This window comes from Herpailurus yagouaroundi, unplaced genomic scaffold, assembly GCF_014898765.1.
Source record: "Herpailurus yagouaroundi ecotype Mexico unplaced genomic scaffold, PumYag 159, whole genome shotgun sequence".
NCBI classification, from domain to species: Eukaryota; Metazoa; Chordata; class Mammalia; order Carnivora; family Felidae; genus Herpailurus; species Herpailurus yagouaroundi.
The window spans coordinates 35324852-35339421 of NW_024412400.1; the positions used below are offsets into that span (position 1 = coordinate 35324852).

Genomic DNA, 14570 nt, shown 5'->3' on the forward strand with positions numbered 1-14570 from the left:
CTAGATCAGCGTCCCTAAAGTATACATAAGTCATTACATCTCATTTATAAAGGTGACTGGAGGGCAGTAATAACAATAACAACATTTATGGAGGATGTACTGTGGGCCGGGACCTGGGCTAAACACATGTCAAGGTATCTCCCTTGTCCCACCAAAGCCTTGAGTGAGTGGTCACCTCTCCAGCTCCGGGACCTTAGCAGCTGCAGGACTGGACCCAGGCAGCCTGACTGCAGAGACCTTGTTCTTCCTGTAACCTCTATACCCTCCTGGGCTCTGATGAGTCACCTTGGAATCTACAGGAGGTATGTAAGACACTCATAATGTCATCTCTGGTAGTCCAAGTGAAACTTACATCCCAGAGTAGACTGGTAGTTTAAAAAAAAAACTTTTTAAAAAATACTTTCAGATAATGCAAGCAGAATTGTAACACTTGAACAAGGACTTCCTGTATATCCTTTACCTAGTTTCCTTAAATGTTAATATCTTACCACATTTGCTTTATCACTCATTCTGTCTCTCTTTCTACACACACACACGTGCGTGCACGCACGTATACTTATATTTTTTTCTAGAATGTTTAGGGCTAAGTTGTAGACACAATACCTCTTTACCTCTAAATACTTCAGTATGTGTTTTCAAAGAACAAAGGCATTTTCTTATGTAATTGCAGAGTAATGATTAAAATCAGGAAATTAATATTGTTACAGGACTATTTAATCTGCAGATCTTTTCTGACTTTACCTCTTGTCCTTTATCTAGGGCCAAAGCAGTATGAGGGTCCTGCCCACCCTTGTCTCTACACTCTTGGGCTTTCAGGGCCAGGGTGAGGTTAAAGGAAAGCAGACAACAGAAGCCGAACTTCAGTGGCTTAAACAAACAGAGGTTATTTGTTTCTCACATGACAAGAAGTAAAAGAGGGAAGCTGCCATTAGGCCCCGGGCTCAACAATGGCCAGCAATTCTCTCAGATCTTCCCTCATGTTAGAAGACTGCTGCTGTAGCTACAGCCATCATGAATAGGATCAAGGCAAGAAGGAGCAAAGAGATACAGTAGCCTGAGTGTTCCTCTTAGTCAAAAACAAAAGAGCTTTCTCAGAACCACCCTGTAGATTTTTGCTTCTCATCGGCCAGAACTAAATCACATGGCCGTTCTAGCTACCAGAGAGGCTGGGAAAGTATTTAGCTTTATAGCCTCTCTAGTGGGAAGCAGAAAGGAAAAGGGAATTAGAAATGGGATTAGCTAGTTCACAGCACAGAGGGACACAACTGCCTTGGAGCTGACTGTGTAGAAGGCTGCCACGTTGGCTTTTCTGACAGCTACCTTGGGTCAGCTGATCCATGGCCTACCTTCAGTAGATCATACACCACATTCTATAGGGAAAACCTGCTCTTGTGTCTTTCCTCCCCGCCAGACAATAGGCCCATTTAAGAGGACAAGTGGTGTTTTCTTCATCTCTGGATCCCAGCCTCAAGCCCAGTACCTGGCCCAGAGTAGGGCTCAATGAAGATGGGAAACGGCTGGCTGCAGGGTGGTCCTGCGTCCTGGTGGGAGGAAGGCCTAATGCACTTCCTAATGCAGAGAAGTTGTTCTGGAAGTATTCTGAGTTATAGCAAGCAGATAAAACAAAAAACAAAACAAAACAAAAAAAACCCAACCAACTCTCAGGCAGGCTATGGTTTCTTGAAGCTTCCTTTAAGGCAGCAGGAACACCCCCTACTGCGGGAGAAGAAAGCGGTCTGCAAGCTACTGCTGCTTGCTTCCTCCCAGGGAGGTTGGATGGTTTAATGAGATATTATTTGCAGAATGTGCCGAGCTATTCACAAGAGCAGCCCCGTGATGAGTGTATCTGGGGAGTCTGGCTGTTGTTCACAACTATTATGAAGCCTTTCAAAGTTCTATTTCATTTTGACAAAATCTAACTTTTTAGAGCTGTTCAAACATGTAACTCAACATCTCAGGTAACCTGGGGTTTTGATCCATTTTTTCAAAAGTTCCCAGAAACGATAAATTAGATCATTTGTTTGAATGGTGGCATCAACAGCAATGAAGTGTGATGTTGGGGAAGAAGAATCAATGACATTTAATGTCTGTCTTTCTTTCCTTGCCAGCAGCCCACTGAGCCACACTACTCCAAAGCGACTTAGTGTATCCAAGCCGCCGCTGAGATGGGAGAGGCAGGGAGTGCACGTTCCCAGGCTCAGGAGTGAGGTCAGTGCTCCTGCGTCACTTGTATACTCTAACTTGCCTCGACTACACACCCTGCCAAGCCCGACCCCAGAGAAATACAATGATAGCGTTGATATGGCCTCACTCCAGGGGCCACCAGGAGAATAAACCAGGCTCCAATTTGAGTGCAGGTCTCATCGGACGTGAGGCCAGATGCGTGCCATGAAAGTGACCCATCTGCCCTGTCATTTGGTAACATCTAGTGAGACAAAGCAAGTGTGGGAGACGCTTGCTATCCAGAAAGGCTTCTCATCAATAAGCATTTAATGGGGGGCCACAGAGTGAGCAGCAATTGCTGCTGCACGATTTAACAAGTTGAGAAGGAGGCATACACGGCCTTCTTGGAGTTTATCATTACATCGGAGAGACAAGGCAACCAGATTCCACCGCTGGCCCCCGTCCCCTCTCCAGATTACCATCTGGAGTCACCCAGATAGTATCTCACCCTGCTCTTCAAATGCAGCACGCTGCCTCCCTTCTCCTCACTTCTGCAAATGCTGTTCCAACTACCTGAAACACCCCTGCCTTCAAGGTTTTCTCCTGGGAGTGTTTATCCAGTTGTCCCTCCCGGACCCCACACGGTGCTATATGTACCCCCCATTATACATTTTATCACTTTCTTCTTCCAGCCACCACAGAACTGCCATTGCTTCGTTTCCACGTTGCTCTCCCCCAAGCAGGTGAACTCCTACAGGGTGGTTTCTTACTCGTCTTGGTCCCCCCTCAACTCCTGCACTGTGCTTGGCGCACAGGCGCTCAGAAAGTGTGTAGAATGAATGAGAGAATGAGTGTCTCCAACCAAGGGTCATCCTTTTCAGACAGCTACCTCATCTCTTTGGTTCTGTCCCAAGTAGTCAATGGGCTGGGGCTTTCACAGATAGAAACTGACTTTTCTGGGGCGCCTGGGTGGCACAGTCGGTTAAGCGTCCGACTTCAGCCAGGTCACGATCTCGCGGTCCGTGAGTTCGAGCCCCGCGTCAGGCTCTGGGCTGATGGCTCAGAGCCTGGAGCCTGTTTCTGATTCTGTGTCTCCCTCTCTCTCTGCCCCTCCCCCATTCATGCTCTGTCTCTCTCTGTCTCCAAAAAAATAAATAAACGTTGAAAAAAAAATTAAAAAAAAAAAAAAAAAAAGAAACTGACTTTTCTGGCTTTCAAGAGGCACTTAAGACCCCTTGTCAAGGCCCCAGTCCACTTCAGCCCGAAATCAAACAAGACACGCCTGCCTGCTGGACCATGTTCAATGTCAGGATTCCATCAACAGGGGTACACCAACTTCCTGCACGCTGACACCAAGGTCATCCCCCTGCTCTGGAGAAGCGGAGGTCACCAGCTGCTGCTTGGATAGGCAAAGGACTTTGCAGATGTGATTAAGTTAATGGTCATGAAATGGGGAAGGTAGCCTGGATTATCCAGGTGGGCCCAGTTTTATCATGAGGGTCCTAATAAGGAGGAGGAGGGGGGTCAGGTACACAAAGATGGAAGGGCCAAAGTGACAATCAGGAGGGAAGAGGCTATTCTGGTTTGAAAGAGGAAGGGGCCGGGAACCAAGCAGCGTAAGTGGCCTCTAGAAGCTGGAATTGGCAAGAAAACAGATTCTCCCCAAGAGCCTTCAGAAGGAATTCAGTCCTGCTGACACCGTGCTTTCAGACTTGTGACTTCCAGAACCATAAGAAAATAACGTGTGTCGCTTTAAACTAGTAATCCATGGCAATTTGTTACAGCAGCCATTGATATGAACAAACTCACCTATGAGGGGGCAGATTCTCTACAGTGACCTTCCAGCGGGGGCAAGAAAGGTAAAGGAATTGAGCCAGTGACAAGGATATTGAAGGGTGTGTTGGGCAGAGGGACCAGCATTGCCAAGCCCCGAAATCACCATCTGGGGGGGTGGTGAACTGAAAGCACATCCATGCGGCTCTGTGTGGGTGACTCAAGATTGAGGCCACAGTTGGTGTAGGGATCCTGCAGGCCCCTAGGGGGTCTTGGAGACTTGATTTTATTCCATGGGCAATGAGGAGCCTCTGAAGGATTTTCAGCAGGGGTGCGACTTACTCGTACATTTCTAGTTCAGAGAGAGCCCAGGTGCTCCCAGGATAGTGCGGCAGGAAGCCCCAGGGTGGCAACTTCCAGGCCCTCTCCACCTAGGGAAGGGCAGGCATTTCTCCAGCTTCCCCCAGGATGGCCTTTCCTGCTGCCTGCATTTCACTTCAATCACCCGGTAATGGGATGCTGGCCGATGCCCCGCATGCACCAAATTCTAAGTGTGTACCCTTCGGCCCATTTGTCACAGGCCGTCGCAGAGACACAGAAAGGAAAGGCGAGCCAGGAAGGTTAAGTGCCGTCACTGCAGATGTAATGTGCTAATGCTCATCGCTTGGGAGGCAGTCAATTTACCTTTCCCTGCGGTGAGCGCCTCTAACAGGACCTGGCCCAGGAAAGTGGCTGAAAACATCCCTGTTTATTATAGACATAAAGCAGATGGCTTCGGGCAGAATGGAAATGGATTCTACAAACATCTTTCATTACACAGACCTCTTGACCAGACTCCTCATCTTAAAGAAAACAAGAGACGCGGTTTGTATTTCTGGGGGTGACGAGCACATTTTTTTTAGGACCGAGGGAAATCATTTCCATCTGCACGAGGATGTCAACTTCTCCAGGGCAATCAACCTTCACGCGAACTCCGGGCACTTTTTCTTTTCAACTTTGTTGGATTCACCCGCTGTTGCTATGGGCACACGGTGCTGCTGGGAACAAAAGCAAAGCGAGCCTTCCTTGCCAGTGTGAGGATCCTCCAGTAGCCACCTCTTGGCGCAAACACACACGCCAATTAAGCACTTGTCCTAATTATGAGACTCCCAGGAAAGCAGGCAGCCTGGCTCTTAAGTTTGGAGAACTTTCAAAAGATGTGAAGGAGCATGAGGAATGGAACGAGGTCTCTTGCAACCCCACACTCAGGAGTTGGGAAGAATTTCGATTGCTGCAGGAAGGTGGCATGGAGTCACAGCTCCTGGGTTTCCTGAGTGAAAGCCTAGGCATTGTTCTAGAACCTTCCACACACCAGTGCTGATTCTTTCAGCATGCTTGGAAGGAGAGGGTTTGTGCTTGCATCCTGCTCGACTTCTCCAAGCCTCAGTGGGCCCCATGGCAGATGGAGATAAATCACATAACCCCTAGGGCCATCATGGGGGTTACCGGGTTAACTCACCTAGCACAGGGCCTGGCCCGCAGGGGGTTCTCCAGAAACATTAGCTCCTCTTTCCTTTCTTTACATTCAGAGCAGAATGTACCACCCCCACATCCGCTTCAACCTACTTGTTCACCATTTTTGCAGTCACCCGTGACCAAAACCTGGCGGTCCTTAGGACCACTTTAGCACCCGCCGCCCCGTTAGACATCTCTTGCAGACCACCCAGGCCTGGGAGTTGTTCCCACAGAAGAGCGCTCCCAAGGAAGGCCGTCCCCACACACCACTGCCAGAATCTTCCACCTAGCTCCAACTGCAACAGCTCAGCTCTGAGCATCACTTGTCCCTGGAGTTAAGACTTGCTAGTGAGAAACAGTTTAATGTCCTGCTGATGGAAAGAACATCTGGTGATGAAGAAAAAATGTGCCCCGGATCACAGCTGACTTGCCACCCTGGAACAGAGAAGCAGACAAGGGGGTAGAACGTGAGAAGTGCCTGGCGTCTCCCATGAGGAGTGCGAAGTAGCAGATCATGAAAATCACAACCGACCAGCGACCATGCTAGTGCCTTAGAGGTACAGGGATAAACAAAACCTGGCCCCTGTCCTCAAGGTTACAGTTTGGCAGGAAGAACAAACCACTAGGGCCCCAGGTAGGACAGAGTCTTCCGATAACCTCCCAATAACCATTTCTGCCTTCCTCTTTAGTAACAGAATCTCTAGTAACCTGCCAGCTAAATACACATTCCCCAGTCTCTGCAGCAGGGTACGGCCATGTGCCTAAGGTCTGGCCAAAGATCTATGAACAGAAGTGTTGCATGATACTTCTGGAACCCTCCTGAAATGGGGATAGCCTGCCCTTCTCCTCTTCTATACTCCTGCTGTCTAGAATTTGATGGCTAGAGTATGGTAACTACACTGGACCACCTCCCAGTTTGACGGAGAAGAAGCCAAGAGAAAGCCAGGACCTTAATGACCCTGAAGCTGCCATACCAGCCCCAGGCTGCCTGCCTTCAGGTTTCTTTTACCAGGGGGAGAAATAATCTTCTGAGTCACCATTATTTTCTCTTTTTCTATTATACATAGTGAAACCTGTGTTCTAATTCTAACTGATACATTCTAATCAATTTGCAGATGCAAATTCTAATCAATTCTAACTGATATACTGATACCTAATGAATGTTTCTTAAACTAGTGTATAAAGAAATGAAAACTGTGTAAACTTTTAGAAGTTTCTACCAACCCAGTTAAGCCTATTTTACCTGCGGAAACTCAAACGGATATTGTTTGAAAGGGAAAATACACCTAAGGAAAAAAAAATCTACCATAACTTAATTTTTTATATGAATTTTTCATAGGAGGAAAAATCCTTACTCAGGGCTCTAGAAGACTGAAATGTGCAGCAGTGAATCTGCTTTTCTGTAGATCACAAAAACCAGACTGTGTCCTATCTCCTTTCCCCCAAACCAGATTCATTATGGCGTGTTGTTACACTCTGCTTTGAGTGGGCATTTGCCATATGGCTTGGCAGTTTAATGGCTTTCTGATACTTGACAAAAATGAAGCACAATCATTTTGCAAGGAGCTTGCGTTCCTAGATGGGTCTTTTCCAAATAACAGCTGTGCCTCAAAATGGAGTTACTCAAATTGCAATTTGTGGACACAATACTCAAACATTTACAAGTGAGCAAAACCTCAAATCACTTGGGCTATTTCCAGGCTTCAGAGTTTATGAAGTTTTTAGCAATGTTATGAGAGTGCAGCTGTCAACAAACTCACGCCAAAGTCTCTGAACCAACGGAACCCGGCAGGCAGCAGAGATGTCCTACTTAGCAGCAGGACATGTGCAGCCGACCACAAACCCTCGCGAGAGAACAAATACGAGGGAAGTAGGCTTTATGCTAAAGTCCACAGACCAAATCTCTGTGCCTTTCTCTCTACTCCCTACCACACCGTACAGATGACACCAGATCTACAGCTCTAGCCCTGACCTTGCGGATGGGCCCCTACCGGTCCACGGATGTCCACCTGGCACTGGCTTATCAACAAGACAGACAAGCATGGATGCAGAGCTGACTAGCAAGCACTTCCTAAGCGACCTTGAGCGTGTGAGTCAGGGGAGTCCAGATGAGGTATGTAAACAATTCCCAAATCTCAGGAGCTTAAACCAATAAAGGTCTGTTTCACGTTCCTATTAACATGTGCATTCTATGCTGGTTGGGCTCTGTTCTGGATCCTCTTTTCCTCTCAATCCAGGACTCAAGCCAATGGAGCAGTCAGACTGAATATGGTCAGTCTGTAGCAGAGGAAAATAAAGGACTCCAGAAGGTCCCTCACCAGCAATTGTATTGTATGCTTGGCCTCAAACTAGCAATATCCCTTCCAACAACCCCACCCAACTTCAGGGAGTTAGAAAATACAATCTGACTCTAGCTCTCCAACTTCAGGACACAGATATACTTGGTGAATAGCCTGGTGCCTTCTACAGTGAGTTAATCCACTGCGCTTAGCCTCAGTGACCCATATGGAAAATGGAGATAATTACACACACCTCCACAGATTGTCATAAAGGTTAATCAGAGGTGACTCATGTGGAGCACTTAGAATAGTCCCTGGCCCATAGGAGGTTCTCCAGAAATACCAGCTCCTTTCCTTGCATTCGAAACAGAATTCTCAGTCTCCCACACCTGCTTCTGGCTGCCCACACCCCATGTCTGAAAAAGATGCCACCGTTTTTCTAGTCACTTTCATTAAAAACCTGCCCGTTATCTATGATCTCTGTTCATCCTTCATCATGTTCCCCCAGTACAATGACCTCCAAGTTTGGCCCATGTGAGGTCTTCACTTTCCATCACTACTGAGACCCATCCTACGATAGGATTTTATTATCTTCTTGTATCAGGATTTTAAAAAATTGCTAACAACAAAAACAAGCTCTGGTCATCCTAGTTCCCCTCTCCACAAAAGGCAAAGCAGTAAAGGAGCACGGGATTATCCGAAGGCCACCAGACGGTCACACAGAATAATGGAAGGGCTGAACATGAGGTCACAGGATAGACGAGGAACAGGGCAGTGCCATGGTCTCAATCTGGACTGAGCCCCATAGTATAGACAGGGTCAGTGAGGCTCACACCAGTGCACGCTGTTCTCAGAGGCCACTGACGCGGACCAGACAGACCCCACCCCCAGCAATAGCTTCCATCCTTGGGTGTCAGAAACTATGCAATCAGCTCCCCCCGCCCCAATGTGGCCCCAGTCCAATCTTTTCTCAATATGCCAACCAGATCAACTAGTCCTAAAGTTTGGGTTAAGTCACTTAAACTACTATGACGAACAATCAGGTGTCTACCATGCACTAAACACTGTATAAAACCTGGACCTTTGTGCCAAGCTAGCGATAAAACCTTCAGAAATTTGTTCTCCTTTGGCATTTAGTTGTTCAGCCGTGTCCTTCAGCTGGCATTAGAACTTTGGGGATTTTAGCCCCACTCCACCTCTCCAGATGGTATCCTGACCACCCTCTCTATTCCCTACATGGGCTCCATGTCCTTCCCACGCTGAGACCAACTGCGTGAGACCAACTGTTCTCTGATGTGTCTTCTGAGTGTTCCTGCTGCTTGGGCTTCTGTTGATGCCACTTTCTAGAGCTAGGTGGTCTCTTTCATGCCAGCTCTCCCACAGAGCTTCCCCTGAGAGCCCACCTAGAAGTCATCTGACCTCTTAAAGGTGACACTGTCTGTATTACTGAGTCCCACTCTCTAATTGCCATCCTCTGACCTCTTAAAGGTGACACTGTCTGTATTACTGAGTCCCACTCTCTAATTGCCAAAAGACTGTAAAACCCCGAGGGCAGGGATCCCACAGGGTCTCACATAGAGTGGAATGCAAATAAGGAATATTCACCTTACTCACTGGAGGACAAGGTAAAAGTGAAAAATAGATCAGAATGAGAGCCAGAGAGCCCCGGTCACCTCCTGGCATGACCTAGGCTGAAGTGCTTCCATTCTCGCTTCCAATACTCAGCATTTCCTGGCTTGCTTTACTCCATGGAACTTTCTGTCTCACTACCAGAGGCGTCACCTCCCTTGTGGACTTGAATTTTGGTCTTACCCCATAAATTGTGTCTGCCACCTTGGCTGGGCTCCATCCGGGTCCTGATTTACACCTCAGAGGCACCATTTGACTCCTCTGTCCATTCCCTACCTCTGCCCCTGCCGAATGCTGGGTATATGTCCAGGGCTCTGCTCCATTCCAGCAGTGGGCAATGAGCCACAGTTAGTACTGAGAGAAGCAGTCTCACACCCTCTACAGCCCTGGGAGAGTCCCTGTTTGGCAGGAAATGCAGAGCTGTCCATAATGATGGCAGAAGATGGCACCACGGTCCTTCTCGTGCTCAAAGCACAAAATTGGCAGCCATCTGGCTCGTCTCTCTCCCTTGCTTTGACAGCCTGTCAGTTCCACCTTTGCAATATCTTTATTATCCATCAGTCTCTCAAACTCCACAGTTCTTTCCTTCGATCGGGGCTCATTATTTCTCACTTGAACCTGAGTGAACTCTTAACCTGTCCCAGTGTCCCCTCCTCTGCCCATCTCTGCTCAACTGCCCAAGGGATCTTTTAGAATGCTTCCCCTGCCACCCAATCGCATCGTAGATAATGTGATAAAACTCCTTAGCAGCCACCCATGGCCCTTTACAATCTGGTCATGACCTATTTCGTCAGCCTCATCACTTACCTTCCAACACCCTCCCCGTGTCTGCTCCATCTAACTGCTTTCCATTCCATCCTAAGTCCCCTTGGATGGAATTTTTGGACCAGCCCTAAAATCAAACCCAAAAATTCCAAAAATGAAGGCAACTCCATTTAGCTTGCTTGTTCGTTCACTAAAAATGAAAACAAGCTGCCACTGCCATCAAGTTCCTCAGGGCCACAGGAGGTGACAGGAAGATCCCAAAATGCCTGGAAAGGTGGAAAGCTGGCCAGCCTCTCCATGAGGGCAGAACAGACCAGCTGAGGCCTAGTGAGCCACAGCAGGGGAGATAACAGGCAAGAATCCTGCTGCTCAAGGACAGGCGTTCATTTGGGAATGGCCCTGGGCACAACACAACCTAGTCCACGGCAATCCTTTCCCGTTTCATGTAATAGAATTTCCTCCAAAAATTATAAGCCAAGAAGCTCATCTTTCCTTCTTTATTGAGCTATAAGCAGACTGCCATAGTCGTGAGCAGATAACTGCAAATCTGGGCAGTGATCTATGAAATCAGAACAGACCTGAGTTTGGAGTTGTGACTAATTAAAATTTTTAACCAAGTTCATCCCACATATATTTAATGTGATGCATAAGTGCTTTTGTGCTGGCTGGAAATTAGGCCCAAAGAGTGGGCAGTTCACAGAAATGCTGCAGACCCTGTGATTCTTTTTTTTTTTTTTTTTTAATTTTTTTCTTCAACGTTTTTATTTATTTTTGGGACAGAGAGAGACAGAGCATGAACGGGGGAGGGGCAGAGAGAGAGGGAGACACAGAATCAGAAACAGGCTCCAGGCTCCGAGCCATCAGCCCAGAGCCCGACGCGGGGCTCGAACTCCCGGACCGCGAGATCGTGACCTGGCTGAAGTCGGACGCCTAACCGACTGCGCCACCCAGGCGCCCCACAGACCCTGTGATTCTTAAACAGACAAACCTGATTGTGTTTCTTCCCTCAGTTACTGCTTCAGAATCCACTAGGATGACTGGCAGATCATTCCCTGCTCATGTCTGCACCAAAGCTCATGCATTTCTTGTGCACACAGGATATGTGCACTCTAACAGTGAAGGGCATCAGGTGCTTCTTCTGGCCTTGAACTGAGGTTGCCTGTGCTTGTACTTGGGGGACCTCTGGAATGGAAAAGGCTTGGTTGGCATTTACAAGCACTGCAACCTTGAACAAGCCCTTCAGTCTTCTAAAAAATGAGGATAGCCCAAGCTCATCCATGGAGGCTGTGAAGATGAACTAAAGAGACACATTAGGACTGTACCGCCTACACTGCTTTCCGAGGAGGAGGAAACTTTTCCATCACAGAGTTAGGGAACAGGATTCATATGTGCCAACCTTGTGTAAAGACACCACTGTCCCTGACAGATTCTACCTGTTCCTGCAAGAACAGTCCAAATGAAGCCACTATTGGTCTGTGTTCATCCACCCCTGTAGAGTACGGAATCAGGGATTTCTGGCCAACTCAGCCAGGGCTGGGGCAGTGGAAGAAGCCCACCAGGTCATATACAACACTCCAGCTGATCTGCACCAGGCTCCCTTCCACAGAGTCAGGACTTGTTGATTTACTTTACTAAGTCTGAATTAAAACACCAACAAAGAGGTTAATTTGCTTTTATGACTTCTGAAAAAGTAATGTATTTGTCTGGTACACGCTTTGGCTCAGATCGCTTTCTATAGGCCCTTGTAATACATGGTGATCCTTGAGTGTGCATGCCACAAGCATGGGGCTGGAGCACAGAGGCTGCCCAGAGGTTCAAACAAGGAGGGTCCCGGCCCCAGGGGCACAGGCAGATTCCTAGGGTCTCAAGGCCAATGGGCAGAGCTAGAATCCAGTCAGGGCAGAAGAAGTAAAGAGCACTTCATGCCCAGAAGTGGGGGGTAAAGCCAGATGCAGCCATCTGGAGGTATCCACTCTAAAATTGAGACAGCAAAGCTTCATCTCCCAGGCTTCTAGCTTATGTGAATTCTCTTACATGTGCTGGCCTCACTAAATCAATAAAATAATAATTTAAGTGTAAAATAAAGTATAGCCAAAGTGAAATGATTTAAGCTCACTGTCTTCTGGGAGCAGATGTTCCAGAGGGAGTGCGATGTGGCAGAGAATTTGCCGGTGCTTCCTGCAGCACAGCGACTCCCTTTTCTCCTTACCAAGAAACTTGATTTTGTTCACCTTCGGGGACAAGGGGCAGAGATCCAGGTAGGAACCGCAGCACCACACCCACCAAGGCAGGCCACTCCCTTTGCCCATGATTGGTCCAGTCACGAACATGTGACCCAGCCCTGGCCAACGAGATATAAAAGGAAGTGCCTGGAGGCCTATGGGAAAAATTTTCAAAGTCCAAATACAAGCAGGTCCTTTTTCCACCGCTTCCTGCCCTGGATGCTGTGGTGTCGGGACGTGACGCTTGGGGCTGCCACAGCCCTCCGGTGACCATGAAGGCCTAGACAGCTGCAGAGGTGAAGGGCAACCCAGAGACTTGGGTCTCATTAAGTTGCTGCAATAACCTAGTATAGCCTCTGTCTAGACTTTATTATGTGAGCTGCTAAAATATCTTTCCTGCCACAGCTACTGCTGGTCATGTATTCACTTGCTTGTGTCCTCAAGCATCCAAAGAGATCCATCTCAGGAGGCTTCGGTTCTTGCCTTCTCCTCACAGTGTGTGCACTTCCGTGGGCCAAGTGCGATTCCAGTGTGTAAAGACAGGTACTTGCTACATAACATGGTGTCTAAAGTCAAAGCAGCTGCTTCACCTGGGTTGCAGCTGGAGAGAGACTGAATCTGAGCTGGAAGACCTCCCACTCTGTGGGTCCTGGGAAGGATGGTATGTTGAACTCCAATGTGGGGCTATCCTGGGAATCTTCCAGGAACTGTTCGGAACAAACATGATTTTTGGTTGACACTGTGACCTCAGAACCTAACCTCAGGGGCAGCTGCCTCCTGAGCCTCTTAACAGACCCCCCTCAGCTGCATTCGCTGTCCCCACAGGCACTGACTGCAGGGACCTTTGTGAGGGTAGCTTTGTATCTCAGGGGACTTTCACACCCTCAGTGGCTCCTTGCTCCTCTCCATAGATGGGGACCGCTGTGCCTTGCCTGCTTCAGTGCTGGCTGCTTGCCTACCTGTGCCTGTGGTCCAGCACAGCCTGGTGACGTGAAGAAGCCTGAACACACCCACGCTGCCATCTCTAAGTTTTGTTCCTGCTGGTCTCTACCTAGAGTGCCCCCTCTACCCATTCCTACCTATTAAACTTTGTTTCCCCAGCACTCAGCACACATTAGGCCAACCAAAGAAGGTCTCCTTAACTCAGTAGTGATGAAAACAAGTAACTCCATTAAAAAACAGGCAAAGGACTTGAATAGACATTTGTCCAACGAAGATATACAAACGACCAATAAGCACATGAAAAGATGCTCAACATCACTAATCACTAGGGAAATGCAAATTAAAACTACCATGAGATACCACCTCACATACATTATGATGACCATTATCCAAAAAAAAAAAAAAAAATGGTAAGTGTTGGCGAGGATGTGGAGAATTTGGAACCTTTGTGCACTCTTGGTGGGAATGTAAAATGGTAAAGCCACTGTGAAAAACAGTATGGAGGTTCCTCCAAAGATTAAAAATAGAACTACCATATGATCTAGCAATTCTACTTCTGAGTATATACCCAAAAGAACTGAAAGCCACAGGAACAGTTACTTGTACATCAATGATCATAGCAACATTTCTCACAGTAGCCAAAAGGTGTAAGCAACCCAAGTGCCCACAGATGACAGATGAATGGATAAACAAAATGGTTATATATGTGTGTGTGTGTATACATAATATGTGACATTTATTTTTTATGTGTATATATATATATATATATATGCACGTAGATATATATGCAAATATATACAATACACATACAATGGGATATTATTCAGTCTTCAAAAAGAAAAAATCTGACATATGTTACAAGATGAGGATATTATGCTCAATGAAGTAAGTCAATCACAAAAAGATAACTACTGTATGAGTCCATATATATTTGACTACCACCTAGAGTAGTCAAATTCATAGAGACAGAAAGTATAATGGTGGTTTCCAGGGGCTGGAGGGAGGAGGGAATGAGGAGTTGTTGGTAGTGGGTATAGTTTCAGTTTTGCAACATGAAAGAGTTTTGGAGATGGTTGCATAAGGGTATGAATATACTTTACTGAACTATATACTTAAAAATTGTTTCGATGGTATATTTTATATGTAATTTACCACAATTACAATTTTAAAATAAAAGGTATTCTTTGCTAAGCCTTCTCCAATACCAGACTCTTATTGCGCCGCATTGCTCATCAATCTGCCTTGACTCCTTGTTTTCTGTTCTTTCAGGATTGTTTTGAGACATACCCAGTTGCCTAAGGCA

The 14570-nt window shown here is 47.1% G+C and overlaps 1 protein-coding gene and 1 long non-coding RNA gene across 4 annotated transcripts in view; one reads left to right on the forward strand and one right to left on the reverse strand.

Moving 5' to 3' along the window:
- The window catches only part of NMNAT3 (nicotinamide nucleotide adenylyltransferase 3), a 114789-nt gene that overhangs the window by 64320 nt on the left and 35899 nt on the right, over nucleotides 1-14570 (reverse strand). The gene's annotated exons all lie outside the window — the stretch shown is intronic.
- LOC121033741 (uncharacterized) lies at nucleotides 10-9120 on the forward strand. The gene is made up of 3 exons (XR_005792082.1): nucleotides 10-302; nucleotides 2109-2208; nucleotides 7372-9120. It is a non-coding gene; the product is annotated as an uncharacterized LOC121033741 (long non-coding RNA).